The 21,683-nt window shown below is 41.8% G+C and overlaps 20 pseudogenes; all 20 read right to left on the reverse strand.

Moving 5' to 3' along the window:
* Positions 1 to 623: 623 nt before the first annotated feature.
* LOC137119116 (5S ribosomal RNA) lies at positions 624 to 742 on the reverse strand (annotated as a pseudogene).
* Positions 743 to 1,586: 844 nt separating this feature from the next.
* On the reverse strand, positions 1,587 to 1,705 carry LOC137119083 (5S ribosomal RNA; annotated as a pseudogene).
* An 867-nt stretch (positions 1,706 to 2,572) lies between these two features.
* On the reverse strand, positions 2,573 to 2,691 carry LOC137119062 (5S ribosomal RNA; annotated as a pseudogene).
* Positions 2,692 to 3,558: 867 nt separating this feature from the next.
* On the reverse strand, positions 3,559 to 3,677 carry LOC137119102 (5S ribosomal RNA; annotated as a pseudogene).
* An 857-nt stretch (positions 3,678 to 4,534) lies between these two features.
* Positions 4,535 to 4,663, reverse strand: LOC137119055 (5S ribosomal RNA; annotated as a pseudogene).
* Positions 4,664 to 5,520: 857 nt separating this feature from the next.
* LOC137119059 (5S ribosomal RNA) lies at positions 5,521 to 5,639 on the reverse strand (annotated as a pseudogene).
* An 867-nt stretch (positions 5,640 to 6,506) lies between these two features.
* On the reverse strand, positions 6,507 to 6,625 carry LOC137119096 (5S ribosomal RNA; annotated as a pseudogene).
* Positions 6,626 to 7,492: 867 nt separating this feature from the next.
* Positions 7,493 to 7,611, reverse strand: LOC137119094 (5S ribosomal RNA; annotated as a pseudogene).
* Positions 7,612 to 8,468: 857 nt separating this feature from the next.
* On the reverse strand, positions 8,469 to 8,587 carry LOC137119084 (5S ribosomal RNA; annotated as a pseudogene).
* Positions 8,588 to 9,444: 857 nt separating this feature from the next.
* LOC137119063 (5S ribosomal RNA) lies at positions 9,445 to 9,563 on the reverse strand (annotated as a pseudogene).
* A 2,829-nt stretch (positions 9,564 to 12,392) lies between these two features.
* On the reverse strand, positions 12,393 to 12,521 carry LOC137119053 (5S ribosomal RNA; annotated as a pseudogene).
* An 857-nt stretch (positions 12,522 to 13,378) lies between these two features.
* Positions 13,379 to 13,507, reverse strand: LOC137119054 (5S ribosomal RNA; annotated as a pseudogene).
* Positions 13,508 to 14,374: 867 nt separating this feature from the next.
* On the reverse strand, positions 14,375 to 14,493 carry LOC137119085 (5S ribosomal RNA; annotated as a pseudogene).
* Positions 14,494 to 15,350: 857 nt separating this feature from the next.
* On the reverse strand, positions 15,351 to 15,469 carry LOC137119086 (5S ribosomal RNA; annotated as a pseudogene).
* An 857-nt stretch (positions 15,470 to 16,326) lies between these two features.
* Positions 16,327 to 16,445, reverse strand: LOC137119117 (5S ribosomal RNA; annotated as a pseudogene).
* Positions 16,446 to 17,289: 844 nt separating this feature from the next.
* On the reverse strand, positions 17,290 to 17,408 carry LOC137119092 (5S ribosomal RNA; annotated as a pseudogene).
* An 857-nt stretch (positions 17,409 to 18,265) lies between these two features.
* Positions 18,266 to 18,384, reverse strand: LOC137119058 (5S ribosomal RNA; annotated as a pseudogene).
* Positions 18,385 to 19,241: 857 nt separating this feature from the next.
* On the reverse strand, positions 19,242 to 19,370 carry LOC137119057 (5S ribosomal RNA; annotated as a pseudogene).
* Positions 19,371 to 20,227: 857 nt separating this feature from the next.
* On the reverse strand, positions 20,228 to 20,346 carry LOC137119060 (5S ribosomal RNA; annotated as a pseudogene).
* An 867-nt stretch (positions 20,347 to 21,213) lies between these two features.
* LOC137119091 (5S ribosomal RNA) lies at positions 21,214 to 21,332 on the reverse strand (annotated as a pseudogene).
* Positions 21,333 to 21,683: the final 351 nt, after the last annotated feature.

Below are 21,683 nucleotides of genomic sequence, written 5' to 3' on the forward strand. Positions count from 1 at the left end.
ACGAAAGAAAGTGTCAAACAAAACATGACACTACAACTCAGGGCGAACCAAGGCCAACATAATAAACAAAATAAGCCATTTCCCACAGAAAGTGCTAGCTATCCTGATAGAAATAAACAAACCAAAAGACAGTCGCTAACCCTAACTCCCTAATGTGAAAACAGTCCAAAGAAAATGGCAGTCCACCCCTACAGATTTAATACTATTTACAAAATATACAATTTATAAACAAAACCACGGCACAAAACCTAACAATTCAAAAATGCTAAATAAGGTTTGGAAAGCAAGAACAGCAAACAGGTGCTGCTGCCAGAAAGAGCCTCGCTAGCTGTTGGGAACCGTACTTTTAAAACTCCAGGAAGTGTAGGATGGACCAATCAGCTTCCTGTACTTCCCCCCAATCCGGCCAAACAGGCAGGGCACCTATAAGAACAAGAAAATAAAAACAACACATATGGCCAGGACCGTAACATGGTCTATTAGTAATGAAGCACGATGGTTGACAAACCAATAAAGTAGCAAAACAGCAATGAAAGAACAAAATTTGATGAAAATATAGAACAATTTCTATGAATAAATAGGCAGTAACACCAGCTTGTGCTGCCCGTAAACCCAAGCAAAGAAGCTTACAGCACGTAGTATTCCCAGGCGGTCTTCCTACCAAGTACTAACAAGGCCCGGCCCTATTTGGCTGCCGAGATCGGACGGGATCGGGCGCTTAGAGAGCGGTGTGGCCGTAAGCTGCATTTGACATCATCAACAGCTCTTAAAAACGCTGGAGAAGCAGAATGCATGACACTTGCTAAGAAGAAGATAAATGTGGCAAAGTACAAAGTACTATAACTGTACTGGTCTGTTACGCCCCTGTCTAGGGGGTCAGGGTGCAACATACAAAGATAAATTAGCATGTTCCCTCTCCGATCCCCAAACCAAAATCCAGGGTCGAGATGTTCCAACAGAATGATATTTATTTTAAACGAAAGAAAGTGTCAAACAAAACATGACACCAACTTAATAAACAAAATAAGCCATTTCCCACAGAAAGTGCTAGCTAGCCTGATAGAAATAAACAAACCAAAAGACAGTCGCTAACCCTAACTCCCTAATGTGAAAACAAGAGAAAACAATCAAAAGAAAATGGCAGTCCACCCCTACAGATTTAATACTATTTACAAAATATACAATTTATAAACAAAACCACGGCACAAAACCTAACAATTCAAAAATGCTAAATAAGGTTTGGAAACCAAGAACAGCAAACAGGTGCTGATGCCAGAACGAGCCTCGCTAGCTGTTGGGAACCGTACTTTTAAAACTCCAGGAAGTGTAGGATGGACCAATCAGCTTCCTGTACTGCCCCCCAATCCGGCCAATCAGGCAGGGCACCTATAAGAACAAGAAAATGAAAACAACACATATGGCCCGGACCGTAACATGGTCTATTAGTAATGAAGCACGATGGTTGACAAACCAATAAAGTAGCAAAACAGCAATGAAAGAACAAAATTTGATGAAAATATAGAACAATTTCTATGAATAAATAGGCAGTAACACCAGCTTGTGCTGCCCGTAAACCCAAGCAAAAAAGCTTACAGCACCTGGTATTCCCAGGCGGTCTTCCTACCAAGTACTAACCAGGCCCGGCTCTATTTGGCTGCCGAGATCGGACGAGATCGGGCGCTTAGAGAGCGGTGTGGCCGTAAGCTGCATTTGACATCATCAACAGCTCTTAAAAACGCTGGAGAAGCAGAATGCATGACACTTGCTAAGAAGAAGATAAATGTGGCCAAGTAAAAAGTACTATAACTGTACTGGTCTGTTACGCCCCTGTCTAGGGGGTCAGGGTGCAACATACAAAGATAAATTAGCATGTTCCCTCTCCGATCCCCAAACCAAAATCCAGGATCGAGATGTTCCAACAGAATGATATTTATTTTAAACGAAAGAAAGTGTCAAACAAAACATGACACTACAACTCAGGGTGAACCAAGGCCAACATAATAAACAAAATAAGCCATTTCCCACAGAAAGTGCTAGCTAGCCTGATAGAAATAAACAAACCAAAAGACAGTCGCTAACCCTAACTCCCTAATGTGAAAACAAGAGAAAACAATCAAAAGAAAATGGCTGTTCACCCCTACAGATTTAATACTATTTACAAAATATACAATTTATAAACAAAACCACGGCACAAAACCTAACAATTCAAAAATGCTAAATAAGGTTTGGAAACCAAGAACAGCAAACAGGCGCTGATGCCAGAAAGAGCCTCGCTAGCTGTTGGGAACCGTACTTTTAAAACTCCAGGAAGTGTAGGATGGACCAATCAGCTTCCTGTACTGCCCCCCAATCCGGCCAATCAGGCAGGGCACCTATAAGAACAAGAAAATAAAAACAACACATATGGCCAGGACCGTAACATGGTCTACTAGTAATGAAGCACGATGGTTGACAAACCAATAAAGTTGCAAAACAGCAATGAAAGAACAAAATTTGATGAAAATATAGAACAATTTCTATGAATAAATAGGCAGTAACACCAGCTTGTGCTGCCCGTAAACCCAAGCAAAAAAGCTTACAGCACGTGGTATTCCCAGGCGGTCTTCCTACCAAGTACTAACCAGGCCCGGCCCTATTTGGCTGCCGAGATCGGACGGGATCCGGCGCTTAGAGAGCAGTGTGGCCGTAAGCTGCATTTGACATCATCAACAGCTCTTGAAAACGCTGGAGAAGCAGAATGCATGACACTTGCTAAGAAGAAGATAAATGTGGCAAAGTACAAAGTACTATAACTGTACTGGTCTGTTACGCCCCTGTCTAGGGGGTCAGGGTGCAACATACAAAGATAAATTAGCATGTTCCCTCTCCGATCCCCAAACCAAAATCCAGGATCGAGATGTTCCAACAGAATGATATTTATTTTAAACGAAAGAAAGTGTCAAACAAAACATGACACTACAACTCAGGGCGAACCAAGGCCAACATAATAAACAAAATAAGCCATTTCCCACAGAAAGTGCTAGCTAGCCTGATAGAAATAAACAAACCAAAAGACAGTCGCTAACCCTAACTCCCTAATGTGAAAACAAGAGAAAACAATCAAAAGAAAATGGCAGTCCACCCCTACAGATTTAATACTATTTACAAAATATACAATTTATAAACAAAACCACGGCACAAAACCTAACAATTCAAAAATGCTAAATAAGGTTTGGAAAGCAAGAACAGCAAACAGGTGCTGCTGCCAGAAAGAGCCTCGCTAGCTGTTGGGAACCGTACTTTTAAAACTCCAGGAAGTGTAGGATGGACCAATCAGCTTCCTGTACTTCCCCCAAATCCGGCCAATCAGGCAGGGCACCTATAAGAACAAGAAAATAAAAACAACACATATGGCCAGGACGGTAACATGGTCTATTAGTAATGAAGCACGATGGTTGACAAACCAATAAAGTAGCAAAACAGCAATGAAAGAACAAAATTTGATGAAAATATAGAACAATTTCTATGAATAAATAGGCAGTAACACCAGCTTGTGCTGCCCGTAAACCCAAGCAAAAAAGCTTACAGCACCTGGTATTCCCATGCGGTCTTCCTACCAAGTACTAACCAGGCCCGGCCCTATTTGGCTGCCGAGATCGGACGAGATCGGGCACTTAGAGAGCGGTGTGGCCGTAAACTGCACTTGACATCATCAACAGCTCTTAAGAACGCTAGAGAAGCAGAATGCATGACACTTGCTAAGAAGAAGATAAATGTGGCAAAGTACAAAGTACTATGACTGTACTGGTCTGTTACGCCCCTGTCTAGGGGGTCAGGGTGCAACATACAAAGATAAATTAGCATGTTCCCTCTCCGATCCCCAAACCAAAATCCAGGATCGAGATGTTCCAACAGAATGATATTTATTTTAAACGAAAGAAAGTGTCAAACAAAACATGACACTACAACTCAGGGCGAACCAAGGCCAACATAATAAACAAAATAAGCCATTTCCCACAGAAAGTGCTAGCTAGCCTGATAGAAATAAACAAACCAAAAGACAGTCGCTAACCCTAACTCCCTAATGTGAAAACAGTCCAAAGAAAATGGCAGTTCACCCCTACAGATTTAATACTATTTACAAAATATACAATTTATAAACAAAACCACGGCACAAAATCTAACAATTCAAAAATGCTAAATAAGGTTTGGAAACCAAGAACAGCAAACAGGTGCTGATGCCAGAAAGAGCCTCGCTAGCTGTTGGGAACCGTACTTTTAAAACTCCAGGAAGTGTAGGATGGACCAATCAGCTTCCTGTACTGCCCCCCAATCCGGCCAATCAGGCAGGGCACCTATAAGAACAAGAAAATAAAAACAACACATATGGCCAGGACCGTAACATGGTCTACTAGTAATGAAGCACGATGGTTGGCAAACCAATAAAGTAGCAAAACAGCAATGAAAGAACAAAATTTGATGAAAATATAGAACAATTTCTATGAATAAATAGGCAGTAACACCAGCTTGTGCTGCCCGTAAACCCAAGCAAAAAAGCTTACAGCACCTGGTATTCCCAGGCGGTCTTCCTACCAAGTACTAACCAGGCCCGGCCCTATTTGGCTGCCGAGATCGGACGAGATCGGGCGAGATCGGGCGCTTAGAGAGCGGTGTGGCCGTAAGCTGCATTTGACATCATCAACAGCTCTTAAAAACGCTGGAGAAGCAGAATGCATGACACTTGCTAAGAAGAAGATAAATGTGGCAAAGTACAAAGTACTATAACTGTACTGGTCTGTTACGCCCCTGTCTAGGGGGTCAGGGTGCAACATACAAAGATAAATTAGCATGTTCCCTCTCCGATCCCCAAACCAAAATCCAGGATCGAGATGTTCCAACAGAATGATATTTATTTTAAACGAAAGAAAGTGTCAAACAAAACATGACACTTCAACTCAGGGCGAACCAAGGCCAACATAATAAATAAAATAAGCCATTTCCCACAGAAAGTGCTAGCTAGCCTGATAGAAATAAACAAACCAAAAGACAGTCGCTAGCCCTAACTCCCTAATGTGAAAACAGTCCAAAGAAAATGGCAGTTCACCACTACAGATTTAATACTATTTACAAAATATACAATTTATAAACAAAACCACGGCACAAAACCTAACAATTCAAAAATGCTAAATAAGGTTTGGAAACCAAGAACAGCAAACAGGTGCTGATGCCAGAAAGAGCCTCGCTAGCTGTTGGGAACCGTACTTTTAAAACTCCAGGAAGTGTAGGATGGACCAATCAGTTTCCTGTACTGCCCCCCAATCCGGCCAATCAGGCAGGGCACCTATAAGAACAATAAAATAAAAACAACACATATGGCCAGGACCGTAACATGGTCTACTAGTAATGAAGCACGATGGTTGACAAACCAATAAAGTTGCAAAACAGCAATGAAAGAACAAAATTTGATGAAAATATAGAACAATTTCTATGAATAAATAGGCAGTAACACCAGCTTGTGCTGCCCGTAAACCCAAGCAAAAAAGCTTACAGCACGTGGTATTCCCAGGCGGTCTTCCTACCAAGTACTAACCAGGCCCGGCCCTATTTGGCTGCCGAGATCGGACGGGATCGTGCGCTTAGAGAGCAGTGTGGCCGTAAGCTGCATTTGACATCATCAACAGCTCTTAAAAACGCTGGAGAAGCAGAATGCATGACACTTGCTAAGAAGAAGATAAATGTGGCAAAGTACAAAGTACTATAACTGTACTGGTCTGTTACGCCCCTGTCTAGGGGGTCAGGGTGCAACATACAAAGATAAATTAGCATGTTCCCTCTCCGATCCCCAAACCAAAATCCAGGATCGAGATGTTCCAACAGAATAATATTTATTTTAAACGAAAGAAAGTGTCAAACAAAACATGACACTACAACTCAGGGCGAACCAAGGCCAACATAATAAACAAAATAAGCCATTTCCCACAGAAAGTGCTAGCTAGCCTGATAGAAATAAACAAACCAAAAGACAGTCGCTAACCCTAACTCCCTAATGTGAAAACAAGAGAAAACAATCAAAAGAAAATGGCTGTTCACCCCTACAGATTTAATACTATTTACAAAATATACAATTTATAAACAAAACCACGGCACAAAACCTAACAATTCAAAAATGCTAAATAAGGTTTGGAAACCAAGAACAGCAAACAGGCGCTGATGCCAGAAAGAGCCTCGCTAGCTGTTGGGAACCGTACTTTTAAAACTCCAGGAAGTGTAGGATGGACCAATCAGCTTCCTGTACTGCCCCCCAATCCGGCCAATCAGGCAGGGCACCTATAAGAACAAGAAAATAAAAACAACACATATGGCCAGGACCGTAACATGGTCTACTAGTAATGAAGCACGATGGTTGACAAACCAATAAAGTTGCAAAACAGCAATGAAAGAACAAAATTTGATGAAAATATAGAACAATTTCTATGAATAAATAGGCAGTAACACCAGCTTGTGCTGCCCGTAAACCCAAGCAAAAAAGCTTACAGCACCTGGTATTCCCAGGCGGTCTTCCTACCAAGTACTAACCAGGCCCGGCCCTATTTGGCTGCCGAGATCGGACGGGATCGGGCGCTTAGAGAGCAGTGTTGCCGTAAGCTGCATTTGACATCATCAACAGCTCTTAAAAACGCTGGAGAAGCAGAATGCATGACACTTGCTAAGAAGAAGATAAATGTGGCAAAGTACAAAGTACTATAACTGTACTGGTCTGTTACGCCCCTTTCTAGGGGGTCAGGGTGCAACATACAAAGATAAATTAGCATGTTCCCTCTCCGATCCCCAAACCAAAATCCAGGATCGAGATGTTCCAACAGAATGATATTTATTTTAAACGAAAGAAAGTGTCAAACAAAACATGACACTACAACTCAGGGCGAACCAAGGCCAACATAATAAACAAAATAAGCCATTTCCCACAGAAAGTGCTAGCTAGCCTGATAGAAATAAACAAACCAAAAGACAGTCGCTAACCCTAACTCCCTAATGTGAAAACAAGAGAAAACAATCAAAAGAAAATGGCAGTCCACCCCTACAGATTTAATACTATTTACAAAATATACAATTTATAAACAAAACCACGGCACAAAACCTAACAATTCAAAAATGCTAAATAAGGTTTGGAAAGCAAGAACAGCAAACAGGTGCTGCTGCCAGAAAGAGCCTCGCTAGCTGTTGGGAACCGTACTTTTAAAACTCCAGGAAGTGTAGGATGGACCAATCAGCTTCCTGTACTTCCCCCAAATCCGGCCAATCAGGCAGGGCACCTATAAGAACAAGAAAATAAAAACAACACATATGGCCAGGACGGTAACATGGTCTATTAGTAATGAAGCACGATGGTTGACAAACCAATAAAGTAGCAAAACAGCAATGAAAGAACAAAATTTGATGAAAATATAGAACAATTTCTATGAATAAATAGGCAGTAACACCAGCTTGTGCTGCCCGTAAACCCAAGCAAAAAAGCTTACAGCACCTGGTATTCCCATGCGGTCTTCCTACCAAGTACTAACCAGGCCCGGCCCTATTTGGCTGCCGAGATCGGACGAGATCGGGCGCTTAGAGAGCGGTGTGGCCGTAAACTGCACTTGACATCATCAACAGCTCTTAAGAACGCTAGAGAAGCAGAATGCATGACACTTGCTAAGAAGAAGATAAATGTGGCAAAGTACAAAGTACTATGAATGTACTGGTCTGTTACGCCCCTGTCTAGGGGGTCAGGGTGCAACATACAAAAATAAATTAGCATGTTCCCTCTCCGATCCCCAAACCAAAATCCAGGATCGAGATGTTCCAACAGAATGATATTTATTTTAAACGAAAGAAAGTGTCAAACAAAACATGACACTTCAACTCAGGGCGAACCAAGGCCAACATAATAAACAAAATAAGCCATTTCCCACAGAAAGTGCTAGCTAGCCTGATAGAAATAAACAAACCAAAAGACAGTCGCTAACCCTAACTCCCTAATGTGAAAACAGTCCAAAGAAAATGGCAGTTCACCCCTACAGATTTAATACTATTTACAAAATATACAATTTATAAACAAAACCACGGCACAAAACCTAACAATTCAAAAATGCTAAATAAGGTTTGGAAAGCAAGAACAGCAAACAGGTGCTGCTGCCAGAAAGAGCCTCGCTAGCTGTTGGGAACCGTACTTTTAAAACTCCAGGAAGTGTAGGATGGACCAATCAGCTTCCTGTACTTCCCCCAAATCCGGCCAATCAGGCAGGGCACCTATAAGAACAACAAAATAAAAACAACACATATGGCCAGGACCATAACATGGTCTACTAGTAATGAAGCACGATGGTTGACAAACCAACAAAGTAGCAAAACAGCAATGAAAGAACAAAATTTGATGAAAATATACAACAATTTCTATGAATAAATAGGCAGTAACACCAGCTTGTGCTGCCCGTAAACTCAAGCAAAAAAGCTTACAGCACCTGGTATTCCCAGGCGGTCTTCCTACCAAGTACTAACCAGGCCCGGCTCTATTTGGCTGCCGAGATCGGACGAGATCGGGCGCTTAGAGAGCGGTGTGGCCGTAAGCTGCATTTCACATCATCAACAGCTCTTAAAAACGCTGGAGAAGCAGAATGCATGACACTTGCTAAGAAGAAGATAAATGTGGCAAAGTACAAAGTACTATAACTGTACTGGTCTGTTACGCCCCTGTCTAGGGGGTCAGGGTGCAACATACAAAGATAAATTAGCATGTTCCCTCTCCGATCCCCAAACCAAAATCCAGGATCGAGATGTTCCAACAGAATGATATTTATTTTAAACGAAAGAAAGTGTCAAACAAAACATGACACTTCAACTCAGGGCGAACCAAGGCCAACATAATAAACAAAATAAGCCATTTCCCACAGAAAGTGCTAGCTAGCCTGATAGAAATAAACAAACCAAAAGACAGTCGCTAGCCCTAACTCCCTAATGTGAAAACAGTCCAAAGAAAATGGCAGTTCACCACTACAGATTTAATACTATTTACAAAATATACAATTTATAAACAAAACCACGGCACAAAACCTAACAATTCAAAAATGCTAAATAAGTTTTGGAAACCAAGAACAGCAAACAGGTGCTGATGCCAGAAAGAGCCTCGCTAGCTGTTGGGAACCGTACTTTTAAAACTCCAGGAAGTGTAGGATGGACCAATCAGCTTCCTGTACTGCCCCCCAATCCGGCCAATCAGGCAGGGCACCTATAAGAACAATAAAATAAAAACAACACATATGGCCAGGACCGTAACATGGTCTACTAGTAATGAAGCACGATGGTTGACAAACCAATAAAGTTGCAAAACAGCAATGAAAGAACAAAATTTGATGAAAATATAGAACAATTTCTATGAATAAATAGACAGTAACACCAGCTTGTGCTGCCCGTAAACCCAAGCAAAAAAGCTTACAGCACGTGGTATTCCCAGGCGGTCTTCCTACCAAGTACTAACCAGGCCCGGCCCTATTTGGCTGCCGAGATCGGACGGGATCCGGCGCTTAGAGAGCAGTGTGGCCGTAAGCTGCATTTGACATCATCAACAGCTCTTAAAAACGCTGGAGAAGCAGAATGCATGACACTTGCTAAGAAGAAGATAAATGTGGCAAAGTACAAAGTACTATAATTGTACTGGTCTGTTACGCCCCTGTCTAGGGGGTCAGGGTGCAACATACAAAGATAAATTAGCATGTTCCCTCTCCGATCCCCAAACCAAAATCCAGGATCGAGATGTTCCAACAGAATGATATTTATTTTAAACGAAAGAAAGTGTCAAACAAAACATGACACTACAACTCAGGGCGAACCAAGGCCAACATAATAAACAAAATAAGCCATTTCCCACAGAAAGTGCTAGCTAGCCTGATAGAAATAAACAAACCAAAAGACAGTCGCTAGCCCTAACTCCCTAATGTGAAAACAGTCCAAAGAAAATGGCAGTTCACCACTACAGATTTAATACTATTTACAAAATATACAATTTATAAACAAAACCACGGCACAAAACCTAACAATTCAAAAATGCTAAATAAGTTTTGGAAACCAAGAACAGCAAACAGGTGCTGATGCCAGAAAGAGCCTCGCTAGCTGTTGGGAACCGTACTTTTAAAACTCCAGGAAGTGTAGGATGGACCAATCAGCTTCCTGTACTGCCCCCCAATCCGGCCAATCAGGCAGGGCACCTATAAGAACAATAAAATAAAAACAACACATATGGCCAGGACCGTAACATGGTCTACTAGTAATGAAGCACGATGGTTGGCAAACCAATAAAGTAGCAAAACAGCAATGAAAGAACAAAATTTGATGAAAACATAGAACAATTTCTATGAATAAATAGGAAGTAACACCAGCTTGTGCTGCCCGTAAACTCAAGCAAAGAAGATTACAGCTTGTGGTACTCCCAGGCGGTCTTCCTACCAAGTACTAACAAGGTCCGGCCCTATTTGGCTGCCAAGATCGGACGGGATCGGGCGCTTAGAGAGCAGTGTGGCCGTAAGCTGCATTTGACATCATCAACAGCTCTTAAAAACGCTGGAGAAGCAGAATGCATGACACTTGCTAAGAAGAAGATAAATGTGGCAAAGTACAAAGTACTATAACTGTACTGGTCTGTTACGCCCCTGTCTAGGGGGTCAGGGTGCAACATACAAAGATAAATTAGCATGTTCCCTCTCCGATCCCCAAACCAAAATCCAGGATCGAGATGTTCCAACAGAATGATATTTATTTTAAACGAAAGAAAGTGTCAAACAAAACATGACACTACAACTCAGGGCGAACCAAGGCCAACATAATAAACAAAATAAGCCATTTCCTACAGAAAGTGCTAGCTAGCCTGATAGAAATAAACAAACCAAAAGACAGTCGCTAACCCTAACTCCCTAATGTGAAAACAAGAGAAAACAATCAAAAGAAAATGGCAGTCCACCCCTACAGATTTAATACTATTTACAAAATATACAATTTATAAACAAAACCACGGCACAAAACCTAACAATTCAAAAATGCTAAATAAGGTTTGGAAACCAAGAACAGCAAACAGGCGCTGATGCCAGAAAGAGCCTCGCTAGCTGTTGGGAACCGTACTTTTAAAACTCCAGGAAGTGTAGGATGGACCAATCAGCTTCCTGTACTGCCCCCCAATCCGGCCAATCAGGCAGGGCACCTATAAGAACAATAAAATAAAAACAACACATATGGCCAGGACCGTAACATGGTCTACTAGTAATGAAGCACGATGGTTGACAAACCAATAAAGTTGCAAAACAGCAATGAAAGAACAAAATTTGATGAAAATATAGAACAATTTCTATGAATAAATAGGCAGTAACACCAGCTTGTGCTGCCCGTAAACTCAAGCAAAGAAGATTACAGCTTGTGGTATTCCCAGGCGGTCTTCCTACCAAGTACTAACAAGGTCCGGCCCTATTTGGCTGCCGAGATCGGACGAGATCGGGCGAGATCGGGCGCTTAGAGAGCGGTGTGGCCGTAAGCTGCATTTGACATCATCAACAGCTCTTAAAAACGCTGGAGAAGCAGAATGCATGACACTTGCTAAGAAGAAGATAAATGTGGCAAAGTACAAAGTACTATAACTGTACTGGTCTGTTACGCCCCTGTCTAGGGGGTCAGGGTGCAACATACAAAGATAAATTAGCATGTTCCCTCTCCGATCCCCAAACCAAAATCCAGGATCGAGATGTTCCAACAGAATGATATTTATTTTAAACGAAAGAAAGTGTCAAACAAAACATGACACTTCAACTCAGGGCGAACCAAGGACAACATAATAAATAAAATAAGCCATTTCCCACAGAAAGTGCTAGCTAGCCTGATAGAAATAAACAAACCAAAAGACAGTCGCTAGCCCTAACTCCCTAATGTGAAAACAGTCCAAAGAAAATGGCAGTTCACCACTACAGATTTAATACTATTTACAAAATATACAATTTATAAACAAAACCACGGCACAAAACCTAACAATTCAAAAATGCTAAATAAGTTTTGGAAACCAAGAACAGCAAACAGGTGCTGATGCCAGAAAGAGCCTCGCTAGCTGTTGGGAACCGTACTTTTAAAACTCCAGGAAGTGTAGGATGGACCAATCAGCTTCCTGTACTGCCCCCCAATCCGGCCAATCAGGCAGGGCACCTATAAGAACAATAAAATAAAAACAACACATATGGCCAGGACCGTAACATGGTCTACTAGTAATGAAGCACGATGGTTGACAAACCAATAAAGTTGCAAAACAGCAATGAAAGAACAAAATTTGATGAAAATATAGAACAATTTCTATGAATAAATAGGAAGTAACACGAGCTTGTGCTGCCCGTAAACCCAAGCAAAAAAGCTTACAGCACCTGGTATTCCCAGGCGGTCTTCCTACCAAGTACTAACCAGGCCCGGCTCTATTTGGCTGCCGAGATCAGACGAGATCGGGCGAGATCGGGCGCTTAGAGAGCGGTGTGGCCGTAAGCTGCATTTGACATCATCAACAGCTCTTAAAAACGCTGGAGAAGCAGAATGCATGACACTTGCTAAGAAGAAGATAAATGTGGCAAAGTACAAAGTACTATAACTGTACTGGTCTGTTACGCCCCTGTCTAGGGGGTCAGGGTGCAACATACAAAGATAAATTAGCATGTTCCCTCTCCGATCCCCAAACCAAAATCCAGGATCGAGATGTTCCAACAGAATGATATTTATTTTAAACGAAAGAAAGTGTCAAACAAAACATGACACTTCAACTCAGGGCGAACCAAGGACAACATAATAAATAAAATAAGCCATTTCCCACAGAAAGTGCTAGCTAGCCTGATAGAAATAAACAAACCAAAAGACAGTCGCTAGCCCTAACTCCCTAATGTGAAAACAGTCCAAAGAAAATGGCAGTTCACCACTACAGATTTAATACTATTTACAAAATATACAATTTATAAACAAAACCACGGCACAAAACCTAACAATTCAAAAATGCTAAATAAGTTTTGGAAACCAAGAACAGCAAACAGGTGCTGATGCCAGAAAGAGCCTCGCTAGCTGTTGGGAACCGTACTTTTAAAACTCCAGGAAGTGTAGGATGGACCAATCAGCTTCCTGTACTGCCCCCCAATCCGGCCAATCAGGCAGGGCACCTATAAGAACAATAAAATAAAAACAACACATATGGCCAGGACCGTAACATGGTCTACTAGTAATGAAGCACGATGGTTGACAAACCAATAAAGTTGCAAAACAGCAATGAAAGAACAAAATTTGATGAAAATATAGAACAATTTCTATGAATAAATAGGAAGTAACACGAGCTTGTGCTGCCCGTAAACCCAAGCAAAAAAGCTTACAGCACCTGGTATTCCCAGGCGGTCTTCCTACCAAGTACTAACCAGGCCCGGCTCTATTTGGCTGCCGAGATCAGACGAGATCGGGCGAGATCGGGCGCTTAGAGAGCGGTGTGGCCGTAAGCTGCATTTGACATCATCAACAGCTCTTAAAAACGCTGGAGAAGCAGAATGCATGACACTTGCTAAGAAGAAGATAAATGTGGCAAAGTACAAAGTACTATAACTGTACTGGTCTGTTACGCCCCTGTCTAGGGGGTCAGGGTGCAACATACAAAGATAAATTAGCATGTTCCCTCTCCGATCCCCAAACCAAAATCCAGGATCGAGATGTTCCAACAGAATGATATTTATTTTAAACGAAAGAAAGTGTCAAACAAAACATGACACTACAACTCAGGGCGAACCAAGGCCAACATAATAAACAAATTAAGCCATTTCCCACAGAAAGTGCTAGCTAGCCTGATAGAAATAAACAAACCAAAAGATAGTCGCTAACCCTAACTCCCTAATGTGAAAACAAGAGAAAACAATCAAAAGAAAATGGCTGTTCACCCCTACAGATTTAATACTATTTACAAAATATACAATTTATAAACAAAACCACGGCACAAAACCTAACAATTCAAAAATGCTAAATAATGTTTGGAAACCAAGAACAGCAAACAGGTGCTGCTGCCAGAAAGAGCCTCGCTAGCTATTGGGAACCGTACTTTTAAAACTCCAGGAAGTGTAGGATGGACCAATCAGCTTCCTGTACTTCCCCCAAATCCGGCCAATCAGGCAGGGCACCTCTAAGAACAACAAAATAAAAACAACACATATGGCCAGGACCGTAACATGGTCTACTAGTAATGAAGCACGATGGTTGACAAACCAATAAAGTAGCAAAACAGCAATGAAAGAACAAAATTTGATGAAAATATAGAACAATTTCTATGAATAAATAGGCAGTAACACCAGCTTGTGCTGCCCGTAAACCCAAGCAAAAAAGCTTACAGCACCTGGTATTCCCAGGCGGTCTTCCTACCAAGTACTAACCAGGCCCGGCTCTATTTGGCTGCCGAGATCGGACGAGATCGGGCGCTTAGAGAGCGGTGTGGCCGTAAGCTGCATTTGACATCATCAACAGCTCTTAAAAACGCTGGAGAAGCAGAATGCATGACACTTGCTAAGAAGAAGATAAATGTGGCAAAGTACAAAGTACTATAACTGTACTGGTCTGTTACGCCCCTGTCTAGGGGGTCAGGGTGCAACATACAAAGATAAATTAGCATGTTCCCTCTCCGATCCCCAAACCAAAATCCAGGATCGAGATGTTCCAACAGAATGATATTTATTTTAAACGAAAGAAAGTGTCAAACAAAACATGACACTACAACTCAGGGCGAACCAAGGCCAACATAATAAACAAAATAAGCCATTTCCCACAGAAAGTGCTAGCTAGCCTGATAGAAATAAACAAACCAAAAGACAGTCGCTAACCCTAACTCCCTAATGTGAAAACAGTCCAAAGAAAATGGCAGTTCACCCCTACAGATTTAATACTATTTACAAAATATACAATTTATAAACAAAACCACGGCACAAAACCTAACAATTCAAAAATGCTAAATAAGGTTTGGAAAGCAAGAACAGCAAACAGGTGCTGCTGCCAGAAAGAGCCTCGCTAGCTGTTGGGAACCGTACTTTTAAAACTCCAGGAAGTGTAGGATGGACCAATCAGCTTCCTGTACTTCCCCCAAATCCGGCCAATCAGGCAGGGCACCTATAAGAACAACAAAATAAAAACAACACATATGGCCAGGACCGTAACATGGTCTACTAGTAATGAAGCACGATGGTTGACAAACCAATAAAGTAGCAAAACAGCAATGAAAGAACAAAATTTGATGAAAATATAGAACAATTTCTATGAATAAATAGGCAGTAACACCAGCTTGTGCTACCCGTAAACCCAAGCAAAAAAGCTTACAGCACCTGGTATTCCCAGGCGGTCTTCCTACCAAGTACTAACCAGGCCCGGCTCTATTTGGCTGCCGAGATCGGACGAGATCGGGCGCTTAGAGAGCGGTGTGGCCGTAAGCTGCATTTGACATCATCAACAGCTCTTAAAAACGCTGGAAAAGCAGAATGCATGACACTTGCTAAGAAGAAGATAAATGTGGCAAAGTACAAAGTACTATAACTGTACTGGTCTGTTACGCCCCTGTCTAGGGGGTCAGGGTGCAACATACAAAGATAAGTTAGCATGTTCCCTCTCCGATCCCCAAACCAAAATCCAGGATCGAGATGTTCCAACAGAATGATATTTATTTTAAACGAAAGAAAGTGTCAAACAAAACATGACACTACAACTCAGGGCGAACCAAGGCCAACATAATAAACAAAATAAGCCATTTCCCACAGAAAGTGCTAGCTATCCTGATAGAAATAAACAAACCAAAAGACAGTCGCTAACCCTAACTCCCTAATGTGAAAACAGTCCAAAGAAAATGGCAGTCCACCCCTACAGATTTAATACTATTTACAAAATATACAATTTATAAACAAAACCACGGCACAAAACCTAACAATTCAAAAATGCTAAATAAGGTTTGGAAAGCAAGAACAGCAAACAGGTGCTGCTGCCAGAAAGAGCCTCGCTAGCTGTTGGGAACCGTACTTTTAAAACTCCAGGAAGTGTAGGATGGACCAATCAGCTTCCTGTACTTCCCCCCAATCCGGCCAAACAGGCAGGGCACCTATAAGAACAAGAAAATAAAAACAACACATATGGCCAGGACCGTAACATGGTCTATTAGTAATGAAGCACGATGGTTGACAAACCAATAAAGTAGCAAAACAGCAATGAAAGAACAAAATTTGATGAAAATATAGAACAATTTCTATGAATAAATAGGCAGTAACACCAGCTTGTGCTGCCCGTAAACCCAAGCAAAGAAGCTTACAGCACGTAGTATTCCCAGGCGGTCTTCCTACCAAGTACTAACAAGGCCCGGCCCTATTTGGCTGCCGAGATCGGACGGGATCGGGCGCTTAGAGAGCGGTGTGGCCGTAAGCTGCATTTGACATCATCAACAGCTCTTAAAAACGCTGGAGAAGCAGAATGCATGACACTTGCTAAGAAGAAGATAAATGTGGCAAAGTACAAAGTACTATAACTGTACTGGTCTGTTACGCCCCTGTCTAGGGGGTCAGGGTGCAACATACAAAGATAAATTAGCATGTTCCCTCTCCGATCCCCAAACCAAAATCCAGGGTCGAGATGTTCCAACAGAATGATATTTATTTTAAACGAAAGAAAGTGTCAAACAAAACATGACACCAACTTAATAAACAAAATAAGCCATTTCCCACAGAAAGTGCTAGCTAGCCTGATAGAAATAAACAAACCAAAAGACAGTCGCTAACCCTAACTCCCTAATGTGAAAACAAGAGAAAACAATCAAAAGAAAATGGCAGTCCACCCCTACAGATTTAATACTATTTACAAAATATACAATTTATAAACAAAACCACGGCACAAAACCTAACAATTCAAAAATGCTAAATAAGGTTTGGAAACCAAGAACAGCAAACAGGTGCTGATGCCAGAAAGAGCCTCGCTAGCTGTTGGGAACCGTACTTTTAAAACTCCAGGAAGTGTAGGATGGACCAATCAGCTTCCTGTACTGCCCCCCAATCCGGCCAATCAGGCAGGGCACCTATAAGAACAAGAAAATGAAAACAACACATATGGCCCGGACCGTAACATGGTCTATTAGTAATGAAGCACGATGGTTGACAAACCAATAAAGTAGCAAAACAGCAATGAAAGAACAAAATTTGATGAAAATATAGAACAATTTCTATGAATAAATAGGCAGTAACACCAGCTTGTGCTGCCCGTAAACCCAAGCAAAAAAGCTTACAGCACCTGGTATTCCCTGGCGGTCTTCCTACCAAGTACTAACCAGGCCCGGCTCTATTTGGCTGCCGAGATCGGACGAGATCGGGCGCTTAGAGAGCGGTGTGGCCGTAAGCTGCATTTGACATCATCAACAGCTCTTAAAAACGCTGGAAAAGCAGAATGCATGACACTTGCTAAGAAGAAGATAAATGTGGCCAAGTAAAAAGTACTATAACTGTACTGGTCTGTTACGCCCCTGTCTAGGGGGTCAGGGTGCAACATACAAAGATAAATTAGCATGTTCCCTCTCCGATCCCCAAACCAAAATCCAGGATCGAGATGTTCCAACAGAATGATATTTATTTTAAACGAAAGAAAGTGTCAAACAAAACATGACACTACAACTCAGGGCGAACCAAGGCCAACATAATAAACAAAATAAGCCATTTCCCACAGAAAGTGCTAGCTATCCTGATAGAAATAAACAAACCAAAAGACAGTCGCTAACCCTAACTCCCTAATGTGAAAACAGTCCAAAGAAAATGGCAGTCCACCCCTACAGATTTAATACTATTTACAAAATATACAATTTATAAACAAAACCACGGCACAAAACCTAACAATTCAAAAATGCTAAATAAGGTTTGGAAAGCAAGAACAGCAAACAGGTGCTGCTGCCAGAAAGAGCCTCGCTAGCTGTTGGGAACCGTACTTTTAAAACTCCAGGAAGTGTAGGATGGACCAATCAGCTTCCTGTACTTCCCCCCAATCCGGCCAAACAGGCAGGGCACCTATAAGAACAAGAAAATAAAAACAACACATATGGCCAGGACCGTAACATGGTCTATTAGTAATGAAGCACGATGGTTGACAAACCAATAAAGTAGCAAAACAGCAATGAAAGAACAAAATTTGATGAAAATATAGAACAATTTCTATGAATAAATAGGCAGTAACACCAGCTTGTGCTGCCCGTAAACCCAAGCAAAGAAGCTTACAGCACGTAGTATTCCCAGGCGGTCTTCCTACCAAGTACTAACAAGGCCCGGCCCTATTTGGCTGCCGAGATCGGACGGGATCGGGCGCTTAGAGAGCGGTGTGGCCGTAAACTGCACTTGACATCATCAACAGCTCTTAAGAACGCTAGAGAAGCAGAATGCATGACACTTGCTAAGAAGAAGATAAATGTGGCAAAGTACAAAGTACTATGACTGTACTGGTCTGTTACGCCCCTGTCTAGGGGGTCAGGGTGCAACATACAAAGATAAATTAGCATGTTCCCTCTCCGATCCCCAAACCAAAATCCAGGATCGAGATGTTCCAACAGAATGATATTTATTTTAAACGAAAGAAAGTGTCAAACAAAACATGACACTACAACTCAGGGCGAACCAAGGCCAACATAATAAACAAAATAAGCCATTTCCCACAGAAAGTGCTAGCTAGCCTGATAGAAATAAACAAACCAAAAGACAGTCGCTAACCCTAACTCCCTAATGTGAAAACAGTCCAAAGAAAATGGCAGTTCACCCCTACAGATTTAATACTATTTACAAAATATACAATTTATAAACAAAACCACGGCACAAAATCTAACAATTCAAAAATGCTAAATAAGGTTTGGAAACCAAGAACAGCAAACAGGTGCTGATGCCAGAAAGAGCCTCGCTAGCTGTTGGGAACCGTACTTTTAAAACTCCAGGAAGTGTAGGATGGACCAATCAGCTTCCTGTACTGCCCCCCAATCCGGCCAATCAGGCAGGGCACCTATAAGAACAAGAAAATAAAAACAACACATATGGCCAGGACCGTAACATGGTCTACTAGTAATGAAGCACGATGGTTGGCAAACCAATAAAGTAGCAAAACAGCAATGAAAGAACAAAATTTGATGAAAATATAGAACAATTTCTATGAATAAATAGGCAGTAACACCAGCTTGTGCTGCCCGTAAACCCAAGCAAAAAAGCTTACAGCACCTGGTATTCCCAGGCGGTCTTCCTACCAAGTACTAACCAGGCCCGGCCCTATTTGGCTGCCGAGATCGGACGAGATCGGGCGAGATCGGGCGCTTAGAGAGCGGTGTGGCCGTAAGCTGCATTTGACATCATCAACAGCTCTTAAAAACGCTGGAGAAGCAGAATGCATGACACTTGCTAAGAAGAAGATAAATGTGGCAAAGTACAAAGTACTATAACTGTACTGGTCTGTTACGCCCCTGTCTAGGGGGTCAGGGTGCAACATACAAAGATAAATTAGCATGTTCCCTCTCCGATCCCCAAACCAAAATCCAGGATCGAGATGTTCCAACAGAATGATATTTATTTTAAACGAAAGAAAGTGTCAAACAAAACATGACACTTCAACTCAGGGCGAACCAAGGCCAACATAATAAATAAAATAAGCCATTTCCCACAGAAAGTGCTAGCTAGCCTGATAGAAATAAACAAACCAAAAGACAGTCGCTAGCCCTAACTCCCTAATGTGAAAACAGTCCAAAGAAAATGGCAGTTCACCACTACAGATTTAATACTATTTACAAAATATACAATTTATAAACAAAACCACGGCACAAAACCTAACAATTCAAAAATGCTAAATAAGGTTTGGAAACCAAGAACAGCAAACAGGTGCTGATGCCAGAAAGAGCCTCGCTAGCTGTTGGGAACCGTACTTTTAAAACTCCAGGAAGTGTAGGATGGACCAATCAGTTTCCTGTACTGCCCCCCAATCCGGCCAATCAGGCAGGGCACCTATAAGAACAATAAAATAAAAACAACACATATGGCCAGGACCGTAACATGGTCTACTAGTAATGAAGCACGATGGTTGACAAACCAATAAAGTTGCAAAACAGCAATGAAAGAACAAAATTTGATGAAAATATAGAACAATTTCTATGAATAAATAGGCAGTAACACCAGCTTGTGCTGCCCGTAAACCCAAGCAAAAAAGCTTACAGCACGTGGTATTCCCAGGCGGTCTTCCTACCAAGTACTAACCAGGCCCGGCCCTATTTGGCTGCCGAGATCGGACGGGATCGTGCGCTTAGAGAGCAGTGTGGCCGTAAGCTGCATTTGACATCATCAACAGCTCTTAAAAACGCTGGAGAAGCAGAATGCATGACACTTGCTAAGAAGAAGATAAATGTGGCAAAGTACAAAGTACTATAACTGTACTGGTCTGTTACGCCCCTGTCTAGGGGGTCAGGGTGCAACATACAAAGATAAATTAGCATGTTCCCTCTCCGATCCCCAAACCAAAATCCAGGATCGAGATGTTCCAACAGAATGATATTTATTTTAAACGAAAGAAAGTGTCAAACAAAACATGACACTACAACTCAGGGCGAACCAAGGCCAACATAATAAACAAAATAAGCCATTTCCCACAGAAAGTGCTAGCTAGCCTGATAGAAATAAACAAACCAAAAGACAGTCGCTAACCCTAACTCCCTAATGTGAAAACAAGAGAAAACAATCAAAAGAAAATGGCTGTTCACCCCTACAGATTTAATACTATTTACAAAATATACAATTTATAAACAAAACCACGGCACAAAACCTAACAATTCAAAAATGCTAAATAAGGTTTGGAAACCAAGAACAGCAAACAGGCGCTGATGCCAGAAAGAGCCTCGCTAGCTGTTGGGAACCGTACTTTTAAAACTCCAGGAAGTGTAGGATGGACCAATCAGCTTCCTGTACTGCCCCCCAATCCGGCCAATCAGGCAGGGCACCTATAAGAACAAGAAAATAAAAACAACACATATGGCCAGGACCGTAACATGGTCTACTAGTAATGAAGCACGATGGTTGACAAACCAATAAAGTTGCAAAACAGCAATGAAAGAACAAAATTTGATGAAAATATAGAACAATTTCTATGAATAAATAGGCAGTAACACCAGCTTGTGCTGCCTGTAAACCCAAGCAAAAAAGCTTACAGCACCTGGTATTCCCAGGCGGTCTTCCTACCAAGTACTAACCAGGCCCGGCCCTATTTGGCTGCCGAGATCGGACGGGATCGGGCGCTTAGAGAGCAGTGTGGCCGTAAGCTGCATTTGACATCATCAACAGCTCTTAAAAACGCTGGAGAAGCAGAATGCATGACACTTGCTAAGAAGAAGATAAATGTGGCAAAGTACAAAGTACTATAACTGTACTGGTCTGTTACGCCCCTTTCTAAGGGGTCAGGGTGCAACATACAAAGATAAATTAGCATGTTCCCTCTCCGATCCCCAAACCAAAATCCAGGATCGAGATGTTCCAACAGAATGATATTTATTTTAAACGAAAGAAAGTGTCAAACAAAACATGACACTACAACTCAGGGCGAACCAAGGCCAACATAATAAACAAAATAAGCCATTTCCCACAGAAAGTGCTAGCTAGCCTGATAGAAATAAA

Source organism: Channa argus, unplaced genomic scaffold, assembly GCF_033026475.1.
Source record: "Channa argus isolate prfri unplaced genomic scaffold, Channa argus male v1.0 Contig044, whole genome shotgun sequence".
NCBI lineage: Eukaryota > Metazoa > Chordata > Actinopteri > Anabantiformes > Channidae > Channa > Channa argus.